The sequence below is a fragment of the Manis javanica genome, chromosome X (assembly GCF_040802235.1).
Source record: "Manis javanica isolate MJ-LG chromosome X, MJ_LKY, whole genome shotgun sequence".
Lineage (NCBI taxonomy): Eukaryota > Metazoa > Chordata > Mammalia > Pholidota > Manidae > Manis > Manis javanica.
In genome coordinates, this window is record NC_133174.1 from 64758126 (window position 1) to 64771250 (window position 13125).

At 39.2% G+C, this 13125-nt stretch overlaps 1 protein-coding gene across 4 annotated transcripts in view; it reads left to right on the plus strand.

The window, feature by feature from the left end:
* Positions 1–3923: 3923 nt before the first annotated feature.
* The window catches only part of ATP7A (ATPase copper transporting alpha), a 155647-nt gene continuing 146445 nt past the window's right edge, over positions 3924–13125 (plus strand). For all 4 annotated transcript variants that reach the window (XM_073228031.1, XM_037021886.2, XM_037021885.2 and 1 more), the window contains exon 1: positions 3924–4112. The gene's annotated coding sequence lies outside the window, so the exon portion shown is untranslated. The remainder of the gene's footprint in view (positions 4113–13125) is intronic.

Below are 13125 nucleotides of genomic sequence, written 5' to 3' on the forward strand. Positions count from 1 at the left end.
CACTGTAGGTTTGTCTCTTTTGTAAATGAAACCAAGGTTGATCACTTTTCATTTATTTAACCTTTGTTTTAATATTAGAGTCAAAACACTCTACAGCTTCTTAAATACTGTTCTCTATGAGGTAGTGTAAAAAGACAACTTGGCTACACCTGGAAGCTGACCTTAGAGTAGGCTGAAATTATAATTCACGAATAGTTGATGAGTTATGAGCTAAAAAATTGGTATCCATATTTTGGTTATGCCTACTGTTTTATACCTCTCGATTATGTTTGTATTTGGAATTGGCATGACTAAGGCCTTTTCCCTCCTGCCAAGAAAAATTGCAATGTCACCAAACCCAAGGGAAGAATGGTCTTATCAAAATAACTTGTAGTATGTCTGAAGACTAGCTGGCTCCCTGGCTTCCTTGGCACATTTATCCTAGAATTTTAGATTTTTCTGTGTATTTATTTGGAATGCTTATGATGTTACTAAAGAATTAGTCAAATACAGTTTATTTTCCCTACAATCAGTAACCTCTGCTGTTGGTGTTCTGTAATTATACCAACTTTTGGATTTGGATTATTCTGAATTCAGTATGATAACTGGATTTTATGTGTAAGACTGGGGAAAACATGATATTACACCATGTGTTTTCATTACTTGGCTGATGGCTGTAAAAAGCTGTATGTAGTAGTTGATACTGCTCAAGAAAGCAGAAAATGGAATTTCAGCTGTGAAACCTACCTGTATTAGCTAAATTACAGATTTATAAGATTCACCTGATACTCTCAGGTAAGGGGCTTTTAGGAATCTCCAAATTTACCTGGTATAGATAAGGATTTATAATTAGGCATTTGGCAGGTTTTTACACAAAATACTAGAAGACTGCTTTCATGGCAATATGTCTTGTTTTCTCATTAAAGGTACCAAAGCCAATAATTTCATGTTCTGAGTAGGCCAAATGATTTGAATTTCATTGCCAAATAAGTAGGCTGCAAGATTAGAAACTGTAGTTGACCCTTAACATGGGTTTGACCTATGAAGATCCACTTATATGTGGATTTTTTTCCATAAATGCATTGGAAAAATTTTTGGAGATTGCAACAATTTGAAAAAACATTTTCTCTATCATAATACAGTATATGATAAATATAATGTACAAAGTAAGTGTTAATTGACTTAATCCATAAGGCTTCTTTCTGGTCAACAGTAATCCATAAGGCTTTTTTCTGGTCAATAGCTGGCCATTAAGTTTTTTGGGAGTCAGTAGTTAACTTGTGCACTTTCAACTGCAGAATGGGTCAGTACTCCAATTGCTGTGTTCAAGGGTCAACTGTTAACAGTAGTGCCAGTTCTTGGTAAAATTTAAATGAACACTTTATATCATATTTAGAATGTTGAGATAGGACTAAAGTATTTAAATTAAAGCATGTAATTGACATGTGCTTAAGCAAAATAAACATGCCTAAGGGAGTTTCAACCTTTCATTAGATTACTTTTTCATTACTGACTTGACAGGATGTCTAAGGACTGGAGGTAATTTTCAGTATGATTTGTACCACTTCTGTCAGGTAAATGATAATTGTCAACTAATAGGCAAAAAGAAATATATGTAACATTTAAAATGTCCATTTGCCAATGTATGTATACAGCTTTGTGTGATAAATTCTGGTGATGGTAGTAGGCATCTTTGAACAAACTTTTAAAACGAGTTTGTAGTTAATCTTGTCCTGATGACTATTTCTAAAATAACCATAAATGAAGCTGTAGTTTATTTTGTGCCATTACAATAATCTGACCTTGCAGCTTTCTTAGTATTCAAAGTTTTATCCTCTCATAAATGCAGTCAACACCCTATAATGCATCACTTAGAGACTGTTTTAGTAATACCTAGAGTGGGAAAGTTGTCAAATTAGGTCCTTATGAAAAAAATCTTTTATGTCTGATGAATGTAAGTAAGTGACTTGAGAAGCATTGCCAATTCTTTAGATGTTATTTATTGGGTTGCTCTAAAGTATAAGTTACGGTGAATGGCATAAATCGCATTCTTAATTTCCTTAAACAATTAGTGCATGTGTTCTGTTCTTTTAAATTCATTAAATTTATTTAGAACTAGGTACTGAGGAAGTTGTAGAGGCACAGATACCGAGTTCATAACTTTGCAACTATTAGCTTTAATGGAGATACTAATACCACTTAAGCATTTTAGGGGCAACTGCAATGTGCTCGACACCAGAAAACCCGATTACTTCTTGAAGACATTCTATGTGAAAGCTCAGTTAATACAGTATTTCCAAGAAAGTGTTGATATGTTTGTGCATTGAAAAGGGGGTGCAGGGGTGATGCATGTAGAGATCAATGTTCTAGTGAGGGAAAGACTCAAGTGACTGAGGGTGTGTATGGTGGAGGATCTTGCAGGTCATAATGATAGACTACATAGAAACTACACAGCTAGTAGATTTGATAGTCTTCTGATAAGGCTTTATTTTTTAAATTAAGGCTTTCTTTTTGCCTTACAGTTTCTGCCTTACAGTTACTTTCTTTGAAAAGCTTAACACAGTGTTAATATTGTGGTTAAAGCCAACCTGCTGGTAATTGGAAGCCCATTTAAAAACTGTCTAAATTTCACGAGATGCAATAAGATTTTAAATTTGGGGTTGAATTTGTATCTTAATAAGGTTGTGCACATTGACCGACAACTACAGTTTAATATCCTGGAACGTAGGGATTCCAGAAGCTAATTCGTGTGGTTGGGTATAGAGTGCTGAGGAACATTTCTTTCTGAAATACTTTGTGTGGTAGGTGTAAATCTGTGAGTAATTGTAAGTGTTGACTGTCAAGGCTTAATAGGAATTTGACAACAGGTAGGATGGAAGTTATTTAACACTTAAATATGCTTACTGCATGCCACTTTTCTAAGCCTTTTACAAATGTTAACATTTGTATTTTGGGTACTATTTGTGAGTTCTGCCACATTAGACTTGATACTTGTATGGGAACAGTTCAGATGGTTGTGGTTGAAAATATAAATTCTGTGATGTTTTCCCCTACATCTTGTGACATATTTAATTAAAGGAAATACGAAAAGACCAGCTTCAAAATTAATGAGATGGATCCTCTCCCTCTTACTGTTAATAATTTAAAATATCTTAGGATTTTGCTCCTTTAAAAATGTCAGAACGGAAAGGAATAAAAACATTTCTCTCAAATTCTTTTCTTTCTGTACCACTTATTTACTGCATTATGTTGCTACATATTATGCATCTCATTTCTATCCAAACTCATGGAGATAGATAATCTAGTATTTGCATCTTCGAAATCCTCTAGGCTTTTAAGATGGTGGACGCATGAATGAATGAATGACGAAATGGGGAATTGGTTCAGAGCTTGCAATGGATATTGCGAAGTTAGTGTGCGGTGCGACCACTGCCTCGACTCCAACACGTAAAGACTATTAACTTAAAGTCATGAATTAAAAAATAGGAGTTATGAATTTTTCAATGGAGGAATGAGGACAAGTTCATAATTCTGGCATTGGCATCTGGAGGTAGGCTACACGTTCTAACAAGCACGTTGATTTCATACTGGGAAAGATTATGTAGAACGTGATTTACAGGGAGCTCTATGGTACTAACTGCCTTGACGTTAGGAAACCACAGATGACACAGGCTTTGGAGGGATGCATTTGTTTTGTTTTTGGTGACGGGCGTGAAGGGCGGCTGGAGGGGCGGGAGTTCGCGGCAGCGCCCTAGACGAAGATTTCCATCCGCCAGAGGGTGTGCGTTGGACCAGAGGCAGCAGGAGGCGGATGACGCTCGGCTCCAGTACTCGGTTTCCTTGCACGTGACCCGCGCCTCCGCCGGCCTGACCCGCCCCGGCTTCCGGGTGGGTATCGGCCGGAAGTGGGGGGAGAAAAGGAGGGAGGAGTAAAAGCCATCCGCCTCGCGGTGGTGGGTGGAGGAAGAGAAGAAGCCGAGGGAGGAGTTGCCCCCGCCGCCCCCGCCGCCCCACCTCCCCGCTAGCCGCCCCTGCCCTGACTTCTCGTGTGTGACTGGAGCCTGCTCGCGTGGATTTGTCGCTGCCACGGGCTGCGTAGGGCTGGAGGTTTAACCGTAGGATAAAAGAGCCAGGTAAATCCTCTCGGCTTCCCGTCATCCCCTCTTACTGGAGAGGTGTTCTGTCCTGTCAGTCTGTACCGCCGAGCGTGGCGAAAAGGTGGTGGTAACCTGGGGGCAGTCTTCAGGCTCTCACTTCTTCATAAATGAGGTTATTTACCACGCTCATGGGCATAGGGGAGGGGAGATGAGCTCCTGACAGTGTCACTTTCTTGTACCCTCCTGGGGACGTGTCCTGATCATCCGTGGCCTGTAATTAATTGAAAATACAAGGTTTGTGTCCGGTATTGGAAGTCACATGGACTGATCAGGTCACCATTAGTAAAGAAATAACGTAAAACAATTAGATATTTTGCTTCTTGCTTCTCTGTGGGAGCGTAAGCTAAACTGAGAGCGAACACTCTTGTTTCCATTTCATTTTGTTCATCTGTCCCCTTCCCAGTGAAGTTACTCTTCATACTTGCCGTATTTTGTGGCATCTTTACCTTTAACACTTTTTGTTGTAGACGCTGAGGTTATCCTAAGCACCGACAACTCTTTCATTGTTGTATAAGTTAATATTTTTCAGAATCTTATCTTTGTTTTAATTACAGCCTCTTCAGGACTGCAGTGGTATGGCCTTGTACTGACACTTAATGTGTGCAGAACATTGAATTAGGTGGTACTGAAGTGTGGGGAGTGGTAGGAGGTATACACAAGAAATAGGAGAGTCCCTGGCCTCACGAGAGTTTAAGTCTTGTTGAGTTCAAGTAAGTTCTAGCAGCCCCACTGACTGAATAACTAGGGTGCTTATCTCATGCTTTTAGGATGTTTTGAACTGAGATTTTATTTTTTATCTTTCAAACCTGTGCCTACAGTCATGACAGGGTTTGTGTGTGTGTGTGTGTGTGTGTGTGTGTGTGTGTGATGTTCTCACAATGTAACAGGAAAGATAGATACACCCTTTTAATCTAAGTAACGTTGTGTATTAGAAACAAAGTGTTATGAGAGTGCAGGAACGGGAGCATTTGAGCCTTGGAAAATGGCTAGGATTTAGCTCTGCAGGAATGGTGGTAGGGGAGGGCAGCCCAGGTAGAAGAAATTATGTGAGCAAAGGTTTGTGGTACTGGAAAGATGCAGGACATCCAACAACACTGTATGTCAACATACCTATTTCTAACACAGCCACATCTTCCAAGATGTCACTGGTGAAATTAAAAAATACATAGAATACAAAGTTGGCAAGCTTACAAACATATCCAACTATCTTCTAGCCAATAAAAAAGCTTGTATAGAGAAAAAAATGCATAAATAACAAAAACTGTTAATGCATAAGATTGAATTCTGATGTAAAGTCATATCTAAAAGAGAATGAAGTACAGCTGGTTATACTTTAATTCTGATTGAGTGTTGTGTCTTAAATATAATTTGGAATCATTTTTTAAATTGCGAGGAACAATAACAACATAGTCTAAAGCCAGAAGCTGGTCCAGGTTTTCCACAAGGAATTTCTTCATTTCCTCTTCTCCTCCAAATTGATTTTTCTACTGGTGCTCGTTAAACCTGATAGAAATTACTTTCTATCCAATCAAAGTCTTAGAAATACATTGATTATTGGCCTCTAGGTAGGGTTAAACATTAGTCCTTCTAAAGGATAGGTTAACATCTCTGGTCTCTAATGTCGAAGGTTGTTTTTCTTTGAACGCAAGCAGAAGAGATGAAATTTGTTTGAAAATGAGAGGAAGAGAGTGAACAAAAATAACCCCAACTAACACATTAGTCTTCTGTGAAGTCTCAAAGGCCATACATTCCTTTCTGTAAATTACACATTAGAAGTGCTTCTATATATATTTAAATGCTCCACAAACTTTAATCAAGACTTTTAACACCCCAATGAGTGAAAATAATCTTCATTTGCCACTTGGGAAAGTAAATCGTGAGGGGAGATTTTTTTGTGTGTGTATGTGTTCACCGATTTATATTATTTATTTATTTATTTTTATTTTGGTATCATTAATCTACAATTACATGAAGAACACTATGTTTACTAGGCTCCCCCCTTCACCAAGTCCTCCCCCGACATACCCCTTCACAGTCACTGTCCATCTGCATAGTAAGATGCCGTAAAATCACTACTTGTCTTCTCCGTGCTGCACAGCCCTCCCCGTGCCCCCTCACACTATACATGCTAATCATAATGCCCCCTTTCTTTTTCCCCGCCCTTATCCCTCCCCTCCCACCCATCCTCCCCAGTCCCTTTCCCTTTGCTAACTGTTAGTCCATTCTTGGGTTCTGTGATTCTGCTGCTGTTTTGTTCCTTCAGTTTTCCTTTTTTCTTATATTCCACATATGACTGAAATCATTTGGTACTTGTCTTTCTCTGCCTGGCTTATTTCACTGAGCATAATACCCTCTAGCTCCATCCATGCTGTTGCAAATGGTAGGATCTGTTTTTTTCTTATAGCTGAGTAATATTCCATTGTGTATATGTACCACATCTACTTTATCCATTCATCTACTAATGGGCACTTAGGTTGCTTCCATATCTTGGCTATTGTAAATAGTGCAGCGATAAACATAGGGGTGCATCTGTCTTTTTCAAACTGGAGTGCAGCATTCTGAGGGTAAATTCCTAGGAGTGGAATTCCTGGGTCAAATGGTATTTCTATTTTGAGCATTTTGAGGAACCTCCATACTGCTTTCCACAGTAGTTGAACTAATTTACATTTCCACCAGCAGTGTAGGAGGGTTCTCCTTTCTCCACAACCTTGCCAACATTTGTTGTTGTTTGTCTTTTGGATGGTAGCCATCATTACTGGTGTGAGGTGATATCTCATTGTGGTTTTAATTTGCATTTCTCTGATGACAAGCGATGTGGAGCATCTTTTCAGGTGTCTGTTGGCCATCTGAATTTCTTCTTTAGAGAACTGTCTATTCAGCTCCTCTGCCCATTTTTAATTGGATTATTTGTTTTTTGTTTGTTGAGGTGTGTGAGCTCTTTATATATTTTGGATGTCAACCCTTTATCGGATCTGTCATTTATGAATATATTCTCCCATACTGCAGGGTACCTTTTTGTTCTATTGATGGTGTCTTTTGCTGTGCAGAAGCTTTTCAGCTTGATATAGTCCCACTTGTTCATTTTTGCTTTTGATTCCCTTGCCCAGTGAGATATGTTCATGAAGAAGTCACTCATGTATATGTCCATGCCATTTTTGCCTATGTTTTTTTCTAAGAGTTTTATGGTTTCATGACTTACATTCAAGTCTTTGATCCATTTCGAATTTACTTTTGTGTATGGGGTTAGACAGTGATCCACTTTCATTCTCTTACATGTAGCTGTCCAGTTTTGCCAGCACCATCTGTTGAAGAGACTGTCATTTCCCCATTGTATGTCCATGGCCCCTTTATCGAATATTAGTTGTCCATATCTGTTTGGGTTAATGTTTGGAGTCTCTATTCTGTTCCATTGGTCTGTGGCTCTGTTCTTGTACCAGGACCAAATTGTCTTGATTACTGTGGCTTTGTAGTAGAGCTTGAAGTTGGGGAGTGAGATCCCCCATACTTTATTATTCCTTCTCAGGATTGCTTTCGCTATTTGGGGTCTTTGGTGTTTCCATATGAATTTTTGAACTATTTGTTCCAGTTCATTGAAGAATGCTGTTGGTAATTTGATAGGGATTGCATCGAATATATATATTGTTTTGGGCAGGATGGCCATTTTGACGATATTAATTCTTCCTAGCCAGGAGCATGGGATAGGTTTCCATTTGTTAGTGACCTCTTTAATTTCTCTTAAGAGTGTCTTATAGTTTTCAGTGTATAGGTCTTTCACTTCCTTGGTAAGATTTATTCCTCGGTATTTTATTCTTTTTGATGCAGTTGTGAATGGAATTGTTTTCTTGATTTCTCTTTCTATTAGTTCATTGTTAGTGTATAGGAAAGCCACAGATTTCTGTGTGTTAATTTTGTATCCTGCAACTTTGCTGAATTCCTATATTAGTTCTAGTAGTTTTGGAGTGGAGTCTTTAGGGTTTTTTATGTACAGTATCATGTCATCTGCAAATAGTGACAGTTTGACTTCTTCTTTACCAATCTGGATTCCTTGTATTTCTTTGTTTTGTCTGATTGCCATGGCTAGGACCTCCTGTACTATGTTGAATAACAGTGGGGAGAGTGGGCATCCCTGTCTTGTTCCCAGTCTCAGAGGAAAAGCTTTCCGCCTCCAGCTGTTCAGTATGATGTTGGCTGCGGGTTTATCATATCTGGCCTATATTATGTAGAGATACTTGCCCTCTATGCCCATTTTGTTGAGAGTTTTTATCATGAGTGGATGTTGAATGTTGTCAAATGCTTTTTCAGCATCTATGGAGATAATCATGTGTTTTTTGTCCTTCTTTTTGTTGATGTGGATGATGTTGATGGATTTTCGAATGTTGTACCATCCTTGCATCCCTGGGATGAATCCCACTTGGTCATGGTGTATGATCCTTTTTGTGTATTTTTGAATTCGGTTTGCTAATATTTTGTTGAGTTTTTTTGCATGTACGTTCATCAGGGATATTGGTCTGTAGTTTTCTCTTTTGGTGGGGTCTTTGCCTGGTTTTGGTATTAGAGTGATGTTGGCTTTGTAGAATGAGTTTGGGAGTATTCCCTCGTCTTCTATTTTTTGGAAAACTAAGCAGAATGGGTATTATGTCTTTTCTGTATTTCTGATAAAATTCCGAGGTAAATCCATCTGTCCCGGGGGTTTTGTTCTTGGGTAGTTTTTTGATTACTGTTTCAATTTCACTGCTGGTAATTGGTCTGTTTAGATTTTCTGTTTCTTTCTGGGTCAGTCTTGGAAGGTTGTATTTTTGTTGTCCATTTCTTGGAATTTCTTTCTGGGTCATTCTTGGAAGGTTGTATTTTTGTTGCCCATTTCTTGGAAGTTGTCCATTTCTCCTAGGTTTTCCAGCTTGTTAGCATATAGGTTTTCATAGTATTCTCTAATAATTCTTTGTATTTCTGTGGGGTCCATTGTGATTTTTCCTTTCTCATTTCTGATTCTGTTGATGTGTGTTGACTCTCTTTTTCTCTTCATAAGTCTGGCAAGAGGCTTATCTACTTTGTTTATTTTCTTGAAGAACCTGCTCTTGGTTTCATTGATTTTTTCTTTTGTTTTATTCTTCTCAATTTTATTTATTTCTTCTCTGATCTTTATTATGTCCCTCGGTCTGCTGACCTTAGGCCTCATTTGTTCTTCTTTTTCCAGTTTTGATAATTGTGACATTAGACTATTCATTTGGGATTGTTCTTCCTTCTTGAAATATGCCTGGATTGCTATATGCTTTCCTCTTAAGACTGCTTTCGCTGTGTCCCACAGTAGTTGGGGCTTTGTGTTGTTGTCATTTGTTTCCATATATTGCTGGATCTCCATTTTAATTTGGTCATCGATCCATTGATTATTTAGGAGTATGTTGTTAAGCCTCCATATGTTTATGGGCCTTTTTGCGTTCTTTGTACAATTTATTTCTAGTTTTATACCTTTGTGGTCTGAAAAGTTGGTTGGTAGGATTTCATTCTTTTGGAATTTACTGAGGCTCTTTTTGTGGCCTAGTATGTGGTCTATTCTGGAGAATGTTCCATGTGCACTTGAGAAGAATGTGTATCCTGTTGCTTTTGGATGTAGAGTTCTATATATGTCTATTAGGTCCATCTGTTCAGTGCCTCTGTGTCCTAACTTATTTTCTGTCTGGTGGATCTGTCCTTTGGAGTGAGTGGCGTGTTAAAGTCTCCCAAAATGAATGCATTGCATTCTATTTCCTCCTTTAATTCTGTTAGTATTTGTTTCACATATGTTGGTGCTCCTGTATTGGGTGCATATATGTTTATAATGGTTATATCCTTTTGTTGGACTGAGCCCTTTATCATTATGTAATGTTTTTCTTTATGTCTTGTTACTTTCTTTGTTTTGAAGTCTCTTTCGTCTGATACTAGTATTGCAATACCTGCTTTTTTCTCGCTGTTGTTTGCATGAAATATCTCTTTCCATCCCTTGACTTTTAATCTGTGCATGTCTTTGGGTTTGAGGTGAGTCTCTTGTAAGCAACATATAGATGGGTCTTGCTTTTTTATCCATTCTATTACTCTGTGTCTTTTGATTGCTGGATTTAGTACATTTACATTTAGGGTGATTATTGAAAGGTATGTACTTATTGCCATTGCAGGCTTTAAGTTTGTGGTTACCAAAGGTTCAAGGTTAGCTTCTTTACTATCTTACTGTCTAATTTAACTCACTTATTGAGCTATTATAAACACTGATGATTCTTTATTTCTCTTCCTTCTTATTCCTCCTTCTTCATTCTTCATGTGTTGGGTGTTTTGTTCTGTGCTCTTTTCAGGAGTGTTCCCTTCTAGAGCAGTCCCTCTAAGATACCTGTAAACACTTGTAGAGGTGGTTTGTGGGAGGCAAATTCCCTCTACTTTTGCTTGTCTGGGAATTGTTTAATCCCTCTTTCATATTTAAATGGTAATAGTGCTGGATACAGTATTCTTGGTTCAAGGCCCTTCTGTTTCATTGCATTAAATATATCATGCCATTCTCTTCTGGACTGTAAGGTTTCCGTTGAGAAGTCTGATGATGGCCTAATGGGTTTTCCTTTGTAGGTAACCGACCTTGTTTCTCTCTGGCTGCCTTTAATACTCTGTCCTTGTCTTTGATCTTTCCCAGTTTAATTTTTATGTGAGTTGGTGTTGCCCTCCTTGGGCTCCTTGTCATGAGAGTTCTGTGTGTTTCTGTGGTCTGAGAGGCCATTTCCTCCCCTAGTTTGGGGAAGTTTTCAGCAATTATTTCTTCAAAAACACTTTCTATCCCTTTTTCTCTCTCTTCTCTGGTACTCTTATGATGCGAATGTTGTTCCTTTTCGATTGGTCACACAGTTATCTTAATATTGTTTCATTCCTGGAGATCCTTTTATCTCTCTCTGCATCAGCTTCTCTGCGTTCTTTTCTCTGTTTTCTAGTCCATTAATGGTATCTTGTATCTCGTCCTTTCTGCTTTGAAGTCCTTCCAGAGATTGTTTTATTTCTGTATTCTCCCTCCTTAGTTCTTGCATATTTCTCTGCAAGTCCATCAGCATGGTTATGACTTTTGTTTTTAATTGTTTTTTCAGGAAGATTGGTTAAATCTACCTCCCCAGATTCCTTCTCAGGAGAGGATGTTGAAGGTGTCTGGGTTTGCCTGGTCTGGATCAAATTTTTTTGACTTTTCATGTTGATAGATGCAGTGGTGTGCTATTGACTCGTCTGTCAGCTGGGACAGCCAAGACCTTTTCCACTTGCTCCTGGCCTTTCTTTACTGGAACAACGGTGACCCCTAGCGGCTTGTGTTGTGCAATTGCGTGTAGACTGGGTCTTTCTTGCCCAGCCGCTATTGAGGAAGCTCCCGTGCTGTGGGCATGGCCAGCCTCAGGCTGCTGCTCTGCTATGGCTGGAAGCTGTAGTGGGAACAGACGGGGGTGCAGTTTATTGCCATGAGGGGTCTCAGAGCTGCTGCCCAGGGGGTTTGGGTGCCCGGAGTTTCCCTGGATTCCCAGCTGCTGGGCTAAGTGTCCCAGGACGCTTCCGTCCATCTGTGGGGTCCCTGTCCCTTTAAGACTTTCAGAAAGCACTTGCTTTTCTTTGTCCCAGAGGCACCGACTGTGGGGACCTCCTCACAGGTGTTACTGTCCTGTTTCCCTAGTATCCAGCACCCCACGCCTGGGTGCGGATGGCTAGGGTTGGCTGTTTAGCAGTCCTGGGATCCCTCTCCCTCCCTGCTCCAACTCCTCTCCTCCTGCTGGGAGCTGGGGTGAGAGGCGCTTGGGTCCCAACAGGCCTCGGCTTGTATCTTACCCCCTTTGTCAGGCACTGGGTTCTCGTGGGTGTGGATGTGGTCTGGCTGTTGTCCTGTATCTTCTGGTCTCTCTTTTAAGGATAGTTGTATTTGTTGTATTTTCAAAAATATATATGTTTTTGGGAGGAGATTCCCACTGTCCTACTCACGCTGCCATTTTGGTTCCGCCCCCGTGAGGGGAGATATGTCTGAGGTAATATAGGCACTGGCTTAGATGAGAATAATATTTGGGAGTTTCATCTCAAAATTCCCTTTACTTGTCTTTGTTAAAGGCAGCAGAGTGTTTAAAGATTTTACAGAGTTTTGTTTTTAAACAGTAATCTTTTCTTAGGACATAAATCAAGATGGGGTGGAGGAGTTGGGTGGGGGAGACAGGCAACAGTTAGGCGGTCTATGTCAGTTCAATCTACCATCCCAGCAATCATTTTTTTCACTTATGATTTAAATCTCAGCCTTCATGGTGATTTAATGTGATATAACTTGCTTACTTTCTTGCTGAGATAGTATGGTAGGAAAAGTATCACAGTACCTTTAGAGTGTGTTTCCTAAAAGTGAAAGGGTAAGATGTTTCTGTTTCATAAATATGTTCCTAGTTTCTCCAGCACTGTTAAAAAACTGAAATGATTTCTTCATTTCTTTGGGCTCAAATGTGTGGGATATTGGTAGATTACATCACTTTCCAGATAACTTCTTTCCCTGAAGGAAATGAGGATAAAATATCCCTGTTTTGAGCCAATTAGTTGCACTTTGTCCCATGTTTTCTGTTCACAGAATTATACAGCTATGGCTCAAGGGTTTAATTTCTTTTTACTTATTTTTACTTTATAATTCTCTGGTATAGAAGGCCAGTTTTCCAGACCTATAATCAGGAGTACATTTTAACAATTTACTAATTGAAATAACTGGGTATTCTTAGGTAATCACATCTTAGGAAAATTTTTTTAGCCTGATCATTTACCTTAGCTGATTTTGTTTGTAAAAAATTGTTTTATGTTGTCATTGCTGCTGATCCTGCTTGTACATTTGATGTCTGAACCAAAGTAGATAGGGAGGGAATAATACTGGGATTACCTCCCTTCCCTACTCCCACCTGAGTTTGTAGAGCACTGTGTACTTTGAATTGTGATGAAAATGGTTACTGCTGCCTTGAATGTTCACCTGAAGCTTGCTACC